Source organism: Rhinichthys klamathensis, unplaced genomic scaffold (genome assembly GCF_029890125.1).
Source record: "Rhinichthys klamathensis goyatoka isolate OS25496 unplaced genomic scaffold, OSU_Roscu_1.1 h1tg000036l_1, whole genome shotgun sequence".
Lineage (NCBI taxonomy): Eukaryota > Metazoa > Chordata > Actinopteri > Cypriniformes > Leuciscidae > Rhinichthys > Rhinichthys klamathensis.
Genome location: NW_026606584.1, coordinates 4,647,343 through 4,662,141, shown reverse-complemented (window position 1 = coordinate 4,662,141; position 14,799 = coordinate 4,647,343).

Genomic DNA, 14,799 nt, shown 5'->3' with positions numbered 1-14,799 from the left:
AAGCCATATTGCAGCTCCACAACATCGTTAAGACATTGTTGTTGGCTCGTATGCAATCATGTACAACATTGTAGCAACTATCCTAGCAACTGCTCAGCTTTGCTGCTCAGTTGCTAGGATAGTTGCTACAATGTTGTACAAGCACCCAACCCCCCCCCCCCCCCCCCCCCCCCCCCCCCCCCCCCCCCCCCCCGGCAACACTGTCACCTTTTTTACTCTGAGGAGTTTGCAGGTCTGGGTTATATTTCACGCGAAAAGACGACAATATGTGAGGTGCCGTCTAGGGCTTAAATCAAACTTCATTCACGCACACATATATGAAACACTTGCATAAACGTATACTAAGTAGTCAAACATACATGTATACTGCTGAATGCTCAAACAAATACATATGAAATGCACAACGACACACCTAATGTCGCTTACGCATACACGCAAACTCTACACACACGAGATGCGCGAAACTCTCCAGGCACATATGAGACGCGCCCGCGCGCACACAAACTCTCCACAGTCCACACACATACTCATATGAGACGCGTGCGCGCACACACAAACTCTCCACGCACATACTCATATGAGACGCGCGCGCACACAAACTCTCCACGCACATACTCATATGAGACGCGTGCGCGCACACACAAATTCTCCACGCACATACTTATATGAGACGTGCACGCGCACATACAAACTCTCCACGCACATACTCATATGAGACGCGAGCACACACACACTCAATCGCGCACATACTCAATGTGAGTATGACAGCGCCTCATAACAATATGGTCACTTGCAACATGCGATGGATTTTCACGATTAATACCGTTCCGAATTATAAGACATCCGTTCAGGACATCAATATAATCCCGCGGTAACTAAAGAGCCTATCCTTTAGTCGTGTCCTCAAGAGTTAGGTGATCAGTCTATATAAATTCGTATTCTATTATAGAGATAATAGATTTCCCCTTTATATTATAAGTCTCCCTTTTGCGGTACTCTTCAACCGTGTTCGCACTATAACAGTTTGTAGTACATATATCACTCTATATGTTTACATGTTATATGCTGCCTCTTTGGCTAGGCTGTTTGATCAATCAAATTCAACAGTGAATTATTCTTATCTCAAAAGAATTCTCACCCCTTGATGTTGGTTCTCCCCAGAAAGAATCTTCTTGATTCAGTTGAAGGAAAGTGAACAGCACTCAATGATCCAAGGTCCAGTCAGATGATTATAATAAATGTAACAGAATTTATTAAAATAATCAAATGAAAAAGAAACACTTGTTACAGATCAAAATGAGTACTAACTAACAGATAGATACTAGCTAGGCTTGGAGCTTCTTGCCTCTGACAAATGCTGGCATATCAGAGTGTTGTTTGCAAGGAAGAGCAATAAGTCCGTCTGAGTCTCCTTCTTTTATAGCCAGGTTTTTCACCGGTACTCCAGCAGCTGCAGATTCTTCCGGAGATAAGCAAACAGTTCGGTTGCTAACAGCAATTTCTTTCCGCAGTTAAACGCAAGCACTTACGGTAGCTAACAGCAATCTCTTTCCGCAGTTAAACGCATAATATGGTTAGCTAGCAACAGCACACCCTAATTCTGGGTACATAGGATGTGAGATAACGTATACAGTAGGGCTGACTTCTAATAGTCGAGGATTCGACGATTCGATTCGGAGAGGTCTGATTCGACTGTGAACCTCATAGTCGAATAATAGGGAAGTGTTATGTTACGTAATAGGGGTGTATTATATTACCGTGAGACGACGGTTATAGGTGAACACCGTCATTAGAACTCTATAACCGCCAAAACCGTGCTATTCAAATATTTTTTACAAACATTTTTTATCATAGAGAATGTTTAAATACTAATATCATCTTATGAGGGAAGCGGAGGCGGAGTTAGTGGTGCGATCGGAGGCTGAGTGCTGGAGATGATTCGGGAGAGGTCTGTGCACCTACCGATCAGAGCGCGCGCTGACACGGAGTAAAGCCTTGTTTATACTCGACGCGTCCGCACGAGCGCGAAGGTGCGCACGGCAAAAAATGACGCGTTGGGTGCGCAAGACCGGCAAGACCCCATTTCGCTTGGCTGTGTGCACGGCTTTTTTTGTAACAGCGCGCGCGACGCCGCATCCGAGGATGAACGACTTCAAGCCGAATCAGCCCGAGCATGTAGGCTACGTCTCACCGCACCGGCTCGCAGTTTGCGCGTCTAAATTGCAAAGTTCATTGCAAAGTTTTTTGTTAAGGTTTTGTTTACTGTGTGTGATTTATTTAAAACAAAGCACGTTCATTGCAACGTTTTTTTTGTTTTTTTGTTAAGGATTCATTTAATGGAAAGCACATTCACTTCTAGTTGTCTTGCTGTTCATTTTAAATAAACGTAGAGCGAGTTGTCCTATAACAGACGAACAGTTATTCAACCGAACGTCTAGCTGCTATCTAAAAAAAAAAAGAAAAAAAGAAAAAAGAAAAAAAGGTCCGACTATCAGTCGACTACGGCAAAATCTAACGAATCAGATTCGACTGAAAATCCTTAGTCGAAAACAGCCCTAGTACACAGTGTACATGGTTCTTGGAAACTGTGACAGGCAGGGTGGGGGTCTGTGTATCCTGTGCATCTGTGCATCCTGTGCATCTGTGCATCTGGTTCATGATAACAGCAGTTTTATGGGTCAAAGGTTTTTTCCTCAAACAAGTCATACATAGTTCATACACTGATCATTCTTTTTATTCATTGTACATTTCATAGCCCAGATATTTCTTTTATTATGGTCATGTTATTTGTTTCATACTATAATGATATTATAGCGAGTGAAATGTCACACACATATGGGCCATCTATATCACAAACACCTGTAAAATTTCCATTTCGTCAAAGGGGGGGACCTCCAATATGCAGAAACGTTTGGCCACACATCATGAACAGACTTTAGTCCCATGAAACTTAAACTGGAATGTCACTGTTTCTGTCACTGCGACTTCACGAACAGGTGAACACGCGCACGCACACATCACTTTTGAAGTAAAATTGAGGATGCAGTGCATGTAATGCATCGAGATATCGAATTGAACTGAATCGATGACATGATAATCGTAATCGAACCGAACCGTGAGACCAGTGTAGGTTCACACCCCTAATACGCTGTGCTGTGTCAGCGAGTTAATAATAATTAACAAACAAATAAGTTATAAGTTCAATAAGTTAATACAAACAAACAAATTTGTACTTATTCCCTCACCAATGAGAATCGATAAGGAATCGAATCGATAAGCAATATCGATAATGTAATCGGAATCGTTAAATTCTTATCAATTCCCATCCCTACTCGCAATAAAACACAACATTGTGCTTTTGTCAAACTGTAAACTACAACTGTCACCCAACCAAAATCTCTCTCTCTCTCTCTCTCTCTCTCTCTCTCTCTCACACACACACACACACACACACACACACACACACACACCTCAAACAGAGGACTAATCTGTTTATTTTTAAGTTACACATTCTACATTGATTAAAAATTTAGTTTTTAATGGTTTTAATGGTAGTATTATTTTATTCAGAAATAAATTATTTATAATTAAGATGAGAATAAAGTTAGTGTTAATTAATTTAAGGAAAACAAATATATTGATCTGAAATATAGCAAATTAATTTTAAATGCATTCAGGTACAATTACCAAACATATCTCAAGGTCTTTTTGTCTTTTTATTAAATTAATTTAATTATATAAAACTATTGTCAATGCACTACAAATAAACTGGTTCTATGCCTTTACTTTTTTAATAAAACTTATTTAAAAAATACCAGGCTTAAGACATTTATTTTCCTTTGGTGGTGCAGCCTGAGACATGCACAATAAAAAAGAATTTGCCTTCTGCATTTTTGTTTTGCTTTTCCTTCCATTGTACCGAAACATCATGCATATAATATACCAATGACATTATATACACCCATTTGTTTTATTTAACCCAAATAAGTTCTTGAACTAAATAAAAATGTTCTTTGTTTAGGTCAAACATTCCCAAAGTGTCAATGACAAGCCACTGCGCCCCTGGGTCATCTGCGAGCCTGATGGTTCTGTCAACTCTGCCCACTGTACCTGCATGGCTGGGCTTGGCGAGGTTGGTGCGCTTCTGTTCTACTGTGAGGCTCCTGCTCGACTGAGTGCATCAACAACTTGCACTCAACAAAAGGCAAAATGGGTACTCCCAACCAACAACAAGGTGGACTATGCAGAAATAAGACACATATGGCGCTTTTCCACTACACAGTACCAGCTCGCCTCGGCTCGGCTCGGCTCGACTCGACTCGCCTTTGTTTGGTTTTCCACTGTGTAAAAGTTGTACCTGTACCTGCTTTCGGGTACTTTTTTTCGTACCACCTCCGGCGAGGTTCTAAGCGAGCTGAGGCGAGCTAAGCCGATACTAAAATGTGACGTGAAAACAATGCCGACTGCTGATTGGTCACAGAAAATCTGCGTCATCATTGCACGCGCCAGATGGAGTATCCAGAATAACCCCGCCATTTTTAAAATAGTTTGGCCAGAGATAGTTACTAAACTTACTACTATTATTATGGCAACTCGGAAGAATACGCCGTGGTCAAACGAGGAGGTGCAGACATTCCTTTGTTTGGTTGCCGAAGAGAGGATCCAGCGAGAGCTTGATGGGGCAACGAGGAACGAAATGCGTCGCTATGACGACCGGGTACTATTTGTGGCGGTACTTTCTGCAATGGAAAACGGAGCGAAAAGCGAGCCGAGTCGAGGCGAGCCAAGGCGAGTCGAGTCGAGTCGAGCTGGTACTGGTAATGGAAAAGCGCCAATAGATTTTTCCACACCAGCTACTAAAAAGAAGAGAATTGATAGTGCCATTGCTGGAACACAACTGACAACCCAAACAGCTACAAAACTCCCAAATGTTCGAATACCATCAGAGGAAGATATCAGTGCCTTTATGGACAAGCTTCATAAAACTGGTGTCAAATCGGTCATTCTTTCTGTTTCTGAAAAATATCAAGATAGTTTCATTCCAACAATTTTGCAAGAAGGTAGCCTACCCATCGCCTTGATTACCCTCAAAGAGGATAAATATATTAACATGGACAGGGACTCATTATTGGCTGAAGCACCATCCGTATTTACTAAGCTGGCAGTAACTGATCAGCAAGTGAAAAATACTGAGGAACTAACCCGGCCTCAGCGTAAAAGCAAGGAGTGGCATGCGCTGAGGTATGGAAGAATCACTGCTAGCAATATGAAGCTAGTCATCAGCGGTAACTGCCAACAGCCAGCTCCATCAACAGTTGCGGCAATCTGTGAAAAAAGTCACTTCTCATCAGTTGCCACTGATTGGGGAAAAAGTCATGAAGACGAGGCTTATAACGACTTTGAGAAGTATGCCAAAGAAAAACATCACAACTTTAGTCTATGTAAATCTGGATTAGCAAGAACTACCCTTATATTGGTGCCACTCCTGACAGCATCCAGGAGTGTATTTGCTGTGGTAAAGGCATTTTAGAAATAAAATGTCCATATAATGCCAGAGAAAGCACACTTAATGAATCTCAGTTGCCTTTTCTGAATGAGGATGGCACTTTGAAGATAACTGACAAATACTTTTATCAAGTTCAGACCCAGCTGCTCGTGGCAGAAACTGACTATGGTGATGTTGTCATTTGGACTCCACATGAAATGAGCATTCAGAGGATAACCCCTGATCCTGATGTTTTCCAGGAAATAATAAGTAAAGCAGAGGACTATTATTTGAAAGTGGTGTTGCCAGAAGTCATGGGAAACATCATTACCAGAGAAATTGAAGAGGAGAAAACAGAAAACATCAAGATAAGCCTGATGTTGGGGAAGTGGTATGCCACTGCCAAAAATCCCATGTTGCCACTGACACAGTCATAAAATGTACCAGTGAAATGTGTATGGTAAAGTGATTCCATCTACAATGTGTGAAGTTGAAGAGGATACCGAAGGCATACACACGTAAGAAATGTAAAGGCAAAGGCAATGCCAAGATCAAGAGTAGTAAGCTCTAGTGACCTTGAATAGTATTCTCATTTGAATTTCACTGCATGTTGTTTCTCTTGATTGTATAGTGTTACATTTTTTGGAATATCAGAGTGGATGCTCTTCAGAAACAATTTATTTATAGAGAAAAAATGCAAATGTATATTTCGTCTTGTTTGACAGAAAGTTTGGACATTACATTTACATTAATTTGGTCATTACATATGTTTGGTCATTGGTTTGACATTACATTTGGACATTACATCCTGGACATTACATTTGCTCCTTGTTTCACCGTTTGTTTTCTGGTTTGAATTCTGTAAAGTCCTGTGAGATAACTTGTGCTATTGGGCTATACAAAAATTGAAATTGAATTGAAATATGGCACTAAAACCAGGATTAGCAGAAATAAACAAATATTTAAAGTTGCAAAAATAAAGGGTTTTACAATATGAATGGATAACAATGTTCAGTCTTTTTAAACACTTAGACAAATAGATTGTACAAGACATATCTTGTTGCACTGAGCTTTCCAGTTTCAGATGTTTAACCTCTTAATTGAAAGGAACAACAGAAACACATACATTTAACAGGCAACATGCAACACATGCAATTTTGTCAACAACAGGAAGTTCTTCATTTTCGGTCATCAAGATGTCAATTGGCAATTTGGTCTGGAGGATGGTGTATTTGTTGCGAACAAGACCAATGACACGTTCTACATGTATGCGTACATGAGCAATTTTTCGTGTCTGTTCAACTTCAAGGGGTGACAGTTGGGATTTTCCTCTTGTGAAACTGGGAATGTTGATTTGAACCCTACACTGTCTGAAATGTCCCCAATGTCCCTGAAAAAACCCCGGTCAGCAAGAATGAGGTCTCCAGGCAATAGATTTCTGAGCAATCCACAGTTTTCTGTGATGTGCTTGTCGCTGGCTCTTCCACCCCATGCACTGGATAAGAAGGAAACAGACCCTTGCGGCGTTATCCCAACCAGGAACTTGGTTGTATTGCAGTGCTTGTAGGCAGACCATGTTTTTGCCATTGCCATCAGGTTCTTCGGTCTCTGAATGGGTATTTCGAAGCAGTCAATTATCACTGCAGTTTTCTGCCCAAAGTTTTTCCGGAACTCCATTGGCATGGTCTTTCTTAATTCTTCCCGTGTTGGCCAGCGAATAATGTGTTTCAATCTCACATAAAGAACGTGAATGTACACAAGGAAAATTATGGAGGCTGTTGATGTTGAAGTCTGGTAACGATAAGCCAAATCTTTAAGCGGTGTGTTTAGCTTCATACGAGACAGTGTCATGACTAATCGTTCAAATTTACCCAGATCACTTAGCCTTGTTGGTGGCAAGTCTGGCTCAATGTCATCGTAAATCATCTTTAAGACATCAAATGAAGGCAATCCTTAGAGAAAGCAATAGTAAAAGCACGCTCCATAACACGCTCTGATCTACTACTAAAAAAGAAAAAGAGGAGGAAAAACATGGTTAAAAACAACTCCAGACCTGTCTTTGTTACTCAATATAGTAGTTGTGCTTTTGAAATGAAAAAAATAATTATGTCCAATTGGGGGTTAATTCGAAGTGATTCGATTCTGAAAAATGTCTTTCCAGAGCCGCCTATGACTGTGTTTAGGAAGGCACCATCCATAAGGGACAAACTTGTAAGAAGCTACCTTCCAGGTCCTAAACAAAAAACATGGTTAGAAAAAGGATTGTGGGGGACATATAGGTGTGGTTCTTGCAGCCATTGTGAGGGTGTCATTCAGAGTAAGATTTTTTGTGATTTGAGAACGCAGAGAGAATTCAAGACGAATGGTTTTATTAACTGTAACTCTGAATATGTCGTCTACCGCCTACAATGCCCATGTGGGTGTTTCTATGTGGGTAGAACTAAAAGAAAACTAAAAGAGCGGTTTTATGAACACAAATACGCAATCCGAGTCAACAACGAAGATTACCCTATGGCCAAACACTATAAAGAAGTACATCATAGTGATCCATCATCTTTGAGAATTCAGGGCATTGAAATTATTAAAAAATCAATACGTGGAGGTGACATTTTAAAACGGTTATTGCAACGTGAAACTTTTTGGATATGGAGTTTTAAAGCAATGGATTATCCAGGATTAAATGAGGAGATAGACTATAGACCTTTTCTGTGATTCTGTAATATTGTTTTTCTTGTGACTACCTATTTCTCATATGTATTTTATATGTATATGTGTATGCATGAGTTCATGCGTGCTACCTGTTGCTTGTGTTTTATTTACAATGCAACCAACAGCTTTAGTGCTGTGAATCAGGTGAGAGGTGTGTCTTATCAATATATGCATGAGTGTATATGCATGCTATTTTTGTTGCTTGTATATTTTTCGTTTTTTTATTGTGATCAATAGATTCGTTGCTGAGAACCATGTGAGAGATGTGCCCTAGCAATATATGCATGAATATATATGCATGCTATTTGGTGCCTGTGTGTTTTTTGTTTTTTGTTTTTGTTTTTTACTGTGATTTATAGTTTTAGTACTGGGAACCGTGTGAGAGGCGTGTCTTAGTAATTACCTGTGTAGACCTTCAACACCTGTATGATTACTTGCACCTGTGTTTGTTTCTACTAGTGTGTCTTTGTTATTATAAGATCAGTTTTCTATCTGCTTCACTATGCCCTGAAGAAGGCTCCATGCCGCTACGCGTGGGTGTTTTAAAATTGTCAGTTTAGGACATGTCATTTTTCCAATAAAGACATTTTAACTAAGGAGTGCCTCGGTCATCAGAGATTTCTTTTCTCTACACTGTCTCTAAAGATGTTCTACCTTGGACCGAAGAGCACCCAAATTAAACTCAAAAGGAATTGAGCACGCCATTCATCCTGAATCTAGAAGGCAATCCAGTGTAGTATGTTACCAAGTCTTGTCTATCAGCTAGTGCTTCCTGTGTCATCCTGAATGTTTTCAGTTGTAGTTTGAGCGATATGTTTTCAGACAACAAACGTTGAAATTCACCTTGAACATCATGGTTTAAAATTATCTGCATCTGTGCGTTTTGGTTTACATGTTGGTGGTTCCGTTTTCCCAAGTTTGAGAAAAGAACAGTTGGGTCCTGCAGCAACATCGGTGTCATCTTCTAATTCAATATCGCTTATGGTGGTAGCATGCCGCTCCAAAAGCGCACTTGCAGCAGCATGTTTTGCTTTAGATACGCAGATTTATATCCATTCAAGACCGGGTCAGCAAGTGGACATTGGGCATCTTTCTAACTGTATTACTGAGATCAAGATTTGGATGTCTAATAATTTTCTGTCTTTGAACGGCTCTAAAATGGCTCTCCTCATCAACTGCGAAAGGCTGGGTCTCTCACTATGTCAGTTGATGGTGTTGCCTTGGAGTTTCAAAGCAAACTAAAATATCTTGGCGTCATATTTGATGCCACACTGTCATTTGAGCCTTTTGTGCAGAACACGGTTAAGACATCCTTTTATCACCTCAGAAATATAGCAGGTTTACGTCCCATGTTGTCCTTCTCAGTTGCTGAGAGGTTGATAAACTCTTTTATCTTTCCACGTGTTGATTACTGCAATGTCTCCTAGCTGGGGTATCTAAATCATCTATAGACAAATTGCAATATCTACAAAATTCGGCTGCTAGAGTATTGTCTGGGGTCAGGGCTACACTGTAAAAAAAAAAAAAAATTTCACAGAAATATACTGTATTATTTTACAGATATTTTCTGTTTTTTTTTTTTAACATTACGTGTAAATGTCATTAAAATACAGAAAAAAACTTTTATTAAAAACATTAACCATAAAATAAAAGTAATAATCTGTAAATTCATATAAGGAGAAATTATAGTTTTTTTACAGGATTATTCTTTTGTTTAATTGGCTTGAATGTTAAATTACATTAAATTCTATGTAAAAAGACAAAAAAAATCGCTTATTTAAAATTAAGACAACTATGTGTTTTTTTACTGTGAAACCTTAAATTTAAGGTAAATACATGTAAAAAAAACAATCGTAAAAAAACGGTAAAAAGTCTGGCAGCAAAGTTGCCAAACACTTACCGTCAAATTACAGTAAAAAACCTTAAGTTATTCTACGGAATAATTCTGTTTTTTTAAAATACAGATATTTACTGTAAACATTTTCTGTATTTTTACAGTTCCACTGCTGTAGAATGAAAAGAAAATCTCATTAAAAAAATGTCTGTAGAACATTAAACAAATGAATAAATCTGCATATAAACTGGAAATTATTGCAGGAATACCTTACAATTATACAATTAAAGAAGTCTTCTGTTTTTACACAGTATTCTTTGGTAAATTCATAACATTATCAATTACATCCACAAGAACTCCCCGTCAAAGTACAGATTTTTAGATGTAAAACACGTACTTTTCACATTAATGTATAGGTTTACTTTGAATAAACTTACTTTTATAGTAATTAAACGCAACTATCCAATATATCTACATACTTTTAATTCAAGGAGTTCACTTTATATAAACATTGTTTTATAGTAAATAAAAGCAACTATCCAATATATCTACATTACTTTACCATTAATGTATAGGGTTAGGGTTAGGTTAGCACCTCACACCTATCAAATAGGGTAAATGTAAAACTTCCAAGTCCCCTGCCACCAATGCAGATATTTTTCAGAAGCAAAGATAAACTTTGCTGGCCACATCAGCTTAAGATTCAACAAGTGCAGATACAAGAGTGATAGATAAAAAATATATACATAAAATAAAAATAAAAAAACAGCTACGTAGGCTATACCTTTCATGCAGATTTGCTGTAAATAAAAATTGAACATAATAATTACTGTGTGTTATACTACAGAAACAGATCTAAAAATATTGCCTTGAAAGATGGATGAATACAGTAGGAGATATTGTTGCACAGTGTAACTAAATATACAGTTATTGTACATGAAATAATTGAGCTTAAGTTTAATATAAAATTAAATCAAGAATAGTCAGTGATTGTTTATGCATCCTATATCCAGTGTTTCTACTGTCAGGTACCACTGACTCAGTGTTTACAATTCTGAAGTGTTCTGTAACAATTTCATAAGTGGCAGAGAAAAAATTGAGTGGCAACATTTTCAGACCCCACCCCGATCACTGTAGCTGCTGCTGTCTGGTGCTGCAGCCTCAAGTCTCGGATCATCATGCTTTGGGACAGTTTTTCCGCAAGAAAACCAGGCTCAAAAATGCTGGACACTAACCTCCTGTCTGCCTGTTGGTGTGAAAGGACTCTTGAATCTTGTGTGCTGATATGTCCTCTTTTGGCTTGGCTTTTAAGGGTGACATTGTCCTTTTTGTCTGTTTGAAATGCTGCCCTGACAGTGATTTTCTGACCATATACTATATTGACACGTATCTCATATGCTTATTTGAGAAGAAAATATGTGATTCAATTTAAAAGTAAAGGCTGTAAATCCACTTTAAAAACGTTGAAGCATTAAGACACAAAGTCAATCTATATTCAACAAAATTCAAGGCCCTCACTGCAGTGAAATCATTAGGCCACTCCACAATTTTCTCGGTTGATGGGAACAAACCGCCACACTATGAATAAAGCTTTACAATGGGGTGCTATATATTTTTCATTTACAATAGGTGAGCAATGTGTGAAAGACAAGGAATTTATTCTGGGGCTCAAGTTCAACCAAGGCTCTTGTAGCATAAACTTGAGCTTTGGTAAACTGGGGGTGAAGGAATTGAAGACATTAAAATGGTTGAAACATTACACAACGTGTAAACAAACATCCTAATTGTTTTTCTAGTCTCTGTGCTTTAGATATCAAGAAAGTGCGTGCAGATTCAAATAATTGAATGTTGTACAATCATTGGACGAATCATACCCTAGAGGCAATCTCGACCAATGATATTGTTTGACTTTGGGAGGGGGATACGTCATAATTTCGCGCAAAGCAGTAGAGAGCCTGGATAAAGTATGGAACATTTCCACGATATCGGCATTCAGCTTTCACTAAAGGTAGATTAATATACCCAGCCGGCACATGACCGACCTTCAACGTTGAAATATGATTGAAATAATGCCAGTCGTTGAAACAACGTTTAATGCTAAATGGTTGAAAAAGGTTAACAAAAACACTTTCTAAATCAACGTTTAATTTTTTTACAAGATCTGTACGTTGAAACAACGTAATGTTTTCAACAACATACATAAATATCTGCCTTTTAACATATTATTATGATAATTCATTAGCATTTAATGATTTTTCTGATTTTCATAACAGTTCTTCAATGTATATGTTAAAATATAAGTATTATCATTAACAATAATAGTTTCACCCTCAACAGAGCAGTGCAGCACAAACCTTTTGCTTTATGTGATTTTGTGTGAATTTACAATTTTGTATGCTTGCCAATTTTGTCTGCTTGCCTAACAGTTTACATTGCATTATTACATATTCATACACTGTCATGTCATTTGACCAATTAATTACATAATAATACAGACTGCAACTCGCGCAAACTATTGCTATTGTTATTGGTTGTTTCTCCGTTTTACTTTGAGCATGATTGGTTAATCTGTCTGTCTTCCAGGAAACTGTCCAATGAGAATGTGCGCGGCTCTGCGCGCCTATTTTAAGTTTGAAAATACATCCGTTACTCTCGGTTGGTGTGAGCAGCTGCTGTTTGCGTTGATTACTCGGTCAGACCTGGATTATTTTATATCTGCCTGTTGAATTCTTAAATTCTGAGCGAATTTTAGTTGCTATGTCAATGAAGAACAAAAGCTGGAATATGAACAGAGGAAGGGGTCGTACGTGGTCTGTTGGCGATATCAGGTAAGAAAACATTTTTCAGTCCTTAACAGTCTAACGTTTAGGGACACGGGTAATTTACCTGTCATAGGCTTACTGCAACCTCATAAGATAAATAAGTTATCTCTGTGTGTGTTTTTGTACTGCTTCACTATTAACGTAGCGATATTAGCACTTATTTCAATGTGTTAGTACCATCTAACATTGCTGTGTTTTGTTGTTGGTAAGTTAACATGAGAGGTAAAAAAGCGTGGGAATGAGTAAAGTGATAAAACCGTCATTTATTCGTTAGAAGTATGTTTACATAACCTCTTCAAACTGATAACATATTGAAAAGATATTTGTTTACTTTATTTTTTAGATCAAGCATTGGAATAAGATGTTTGTCGGGGGAGAACACCCAACAGAAAGACCCATTCACCAACTAACGTTATAAGTCAATTTTACCCACGTACTGTTCGAAAACCTACACTGGGATAGTATTAAGTGTGATTTTCATACTGTTACTAATGGAAAGTCTGAGTAACTTTCTGTCCTTTTGTCTTTCTTCTGCTGAAGTGGCGCACTGAAAGGGGAGATTCGTGTCACCTTCATCAGTCCTTTCTTTAATCACTAGAAACATTAAAGGATAATTCCGGTATTTAACACTTTGAGTCTATTTTGTAGTTTGTTTTGGATGAACTAGAATGGTGGACTTAGAAATTTTGACGATGGGTCCTGTCTCGACTTTTTGACTATTTTAGAATCGCCTCTGAGTGCTTCAGAGTGGATGTCTATGGGCATGCTCAAACATGTCCTTAAAACAACCCTTAACGTTCGTTTTCAAAACTGTGCAACTCACCGAGTGGTTAGTGGTGTTCGTTGATGTTCCAAAACAAGTAGCGTAGCGAAATACAGTTTCTGTCGTGTTTTATTTGCCATTTTTTAAAATCGCAATGATGTCTGCTGGAGGTCTCAGTGCTCGTTGATATTACTGCGCTACAGGAAACGGAAAGGGGTCTGTTTACATTTGGTTGTAGTCTTTTCGCTCGGTTCTCCGTCTCTCAGAAGGCTAGCGTGAGCTGAGCAACTGCGGCAAAGTGGTTGTCGCCATCAAGTGGCCGGGAGTGTGCTAACGCTTCAGACTCAAATATCGAGCGGAAGTTTATATGCGGTTGTGAGGTATCTGAAAAAATAGTTCCACTATAGCAAATAACACGGATTGAAAGCATACATTGCGCCGATATATTTGTTTTTAATCATCAACAAACACCACTAACCACTCGGTGAGTTGCACAATTTTGAAAACGAACGTTAAGGGTTGTTTTAAGGACATGTTTGAGCATGCCCGACATCCACTCTGAAGCGGTCAGAGGCGATTCTAAAATAGTCAAAAAGTCGAGACAGGACCCATCGTCAAAATTTCTAAGTCCACCACTCTAGTTAATCCAAAACAAACTACAAAATAGACTCAAAGTGTTAAATACCGGAATTATCCTTTAAGGGAAAGACCCTCAGATGCAGGTAAAATTATTTAATGGGGTTAGGGTTATTTGATTTTGGTGTACCAACTGGCATTTTTTGTGTGTGTGCTTCCCTTTCTATGATACACATTTCTGACGGGATTGCCATGCTTTATGTGTATGTTTACATTTTTAATCATGTAACAACTAACAGTCTCAAAGATGACATTACTCAAAGATAACATTTTTACAATTGAAATAAATTTCATATACATAATATATACACTAAAAGTTTCAAAAGTTTGGGGTCGGTACGATTTTAAATACTTTTAAAAGAATTCTCTTCTGCTAACCATGGCTGCGCTTATTTGATTAAAAATACAACAAAAATCAGTTATAGTATTAAATATCTGTTTTCTGTGTGAATATATAGTAAAGTGTAATTTATTGCTGTGATCAAAGCTGAATTTTCAGCATCACCAGTGTCAGTGTCTTCAGTGTCAAATGATCCTTCACAAATCAGTA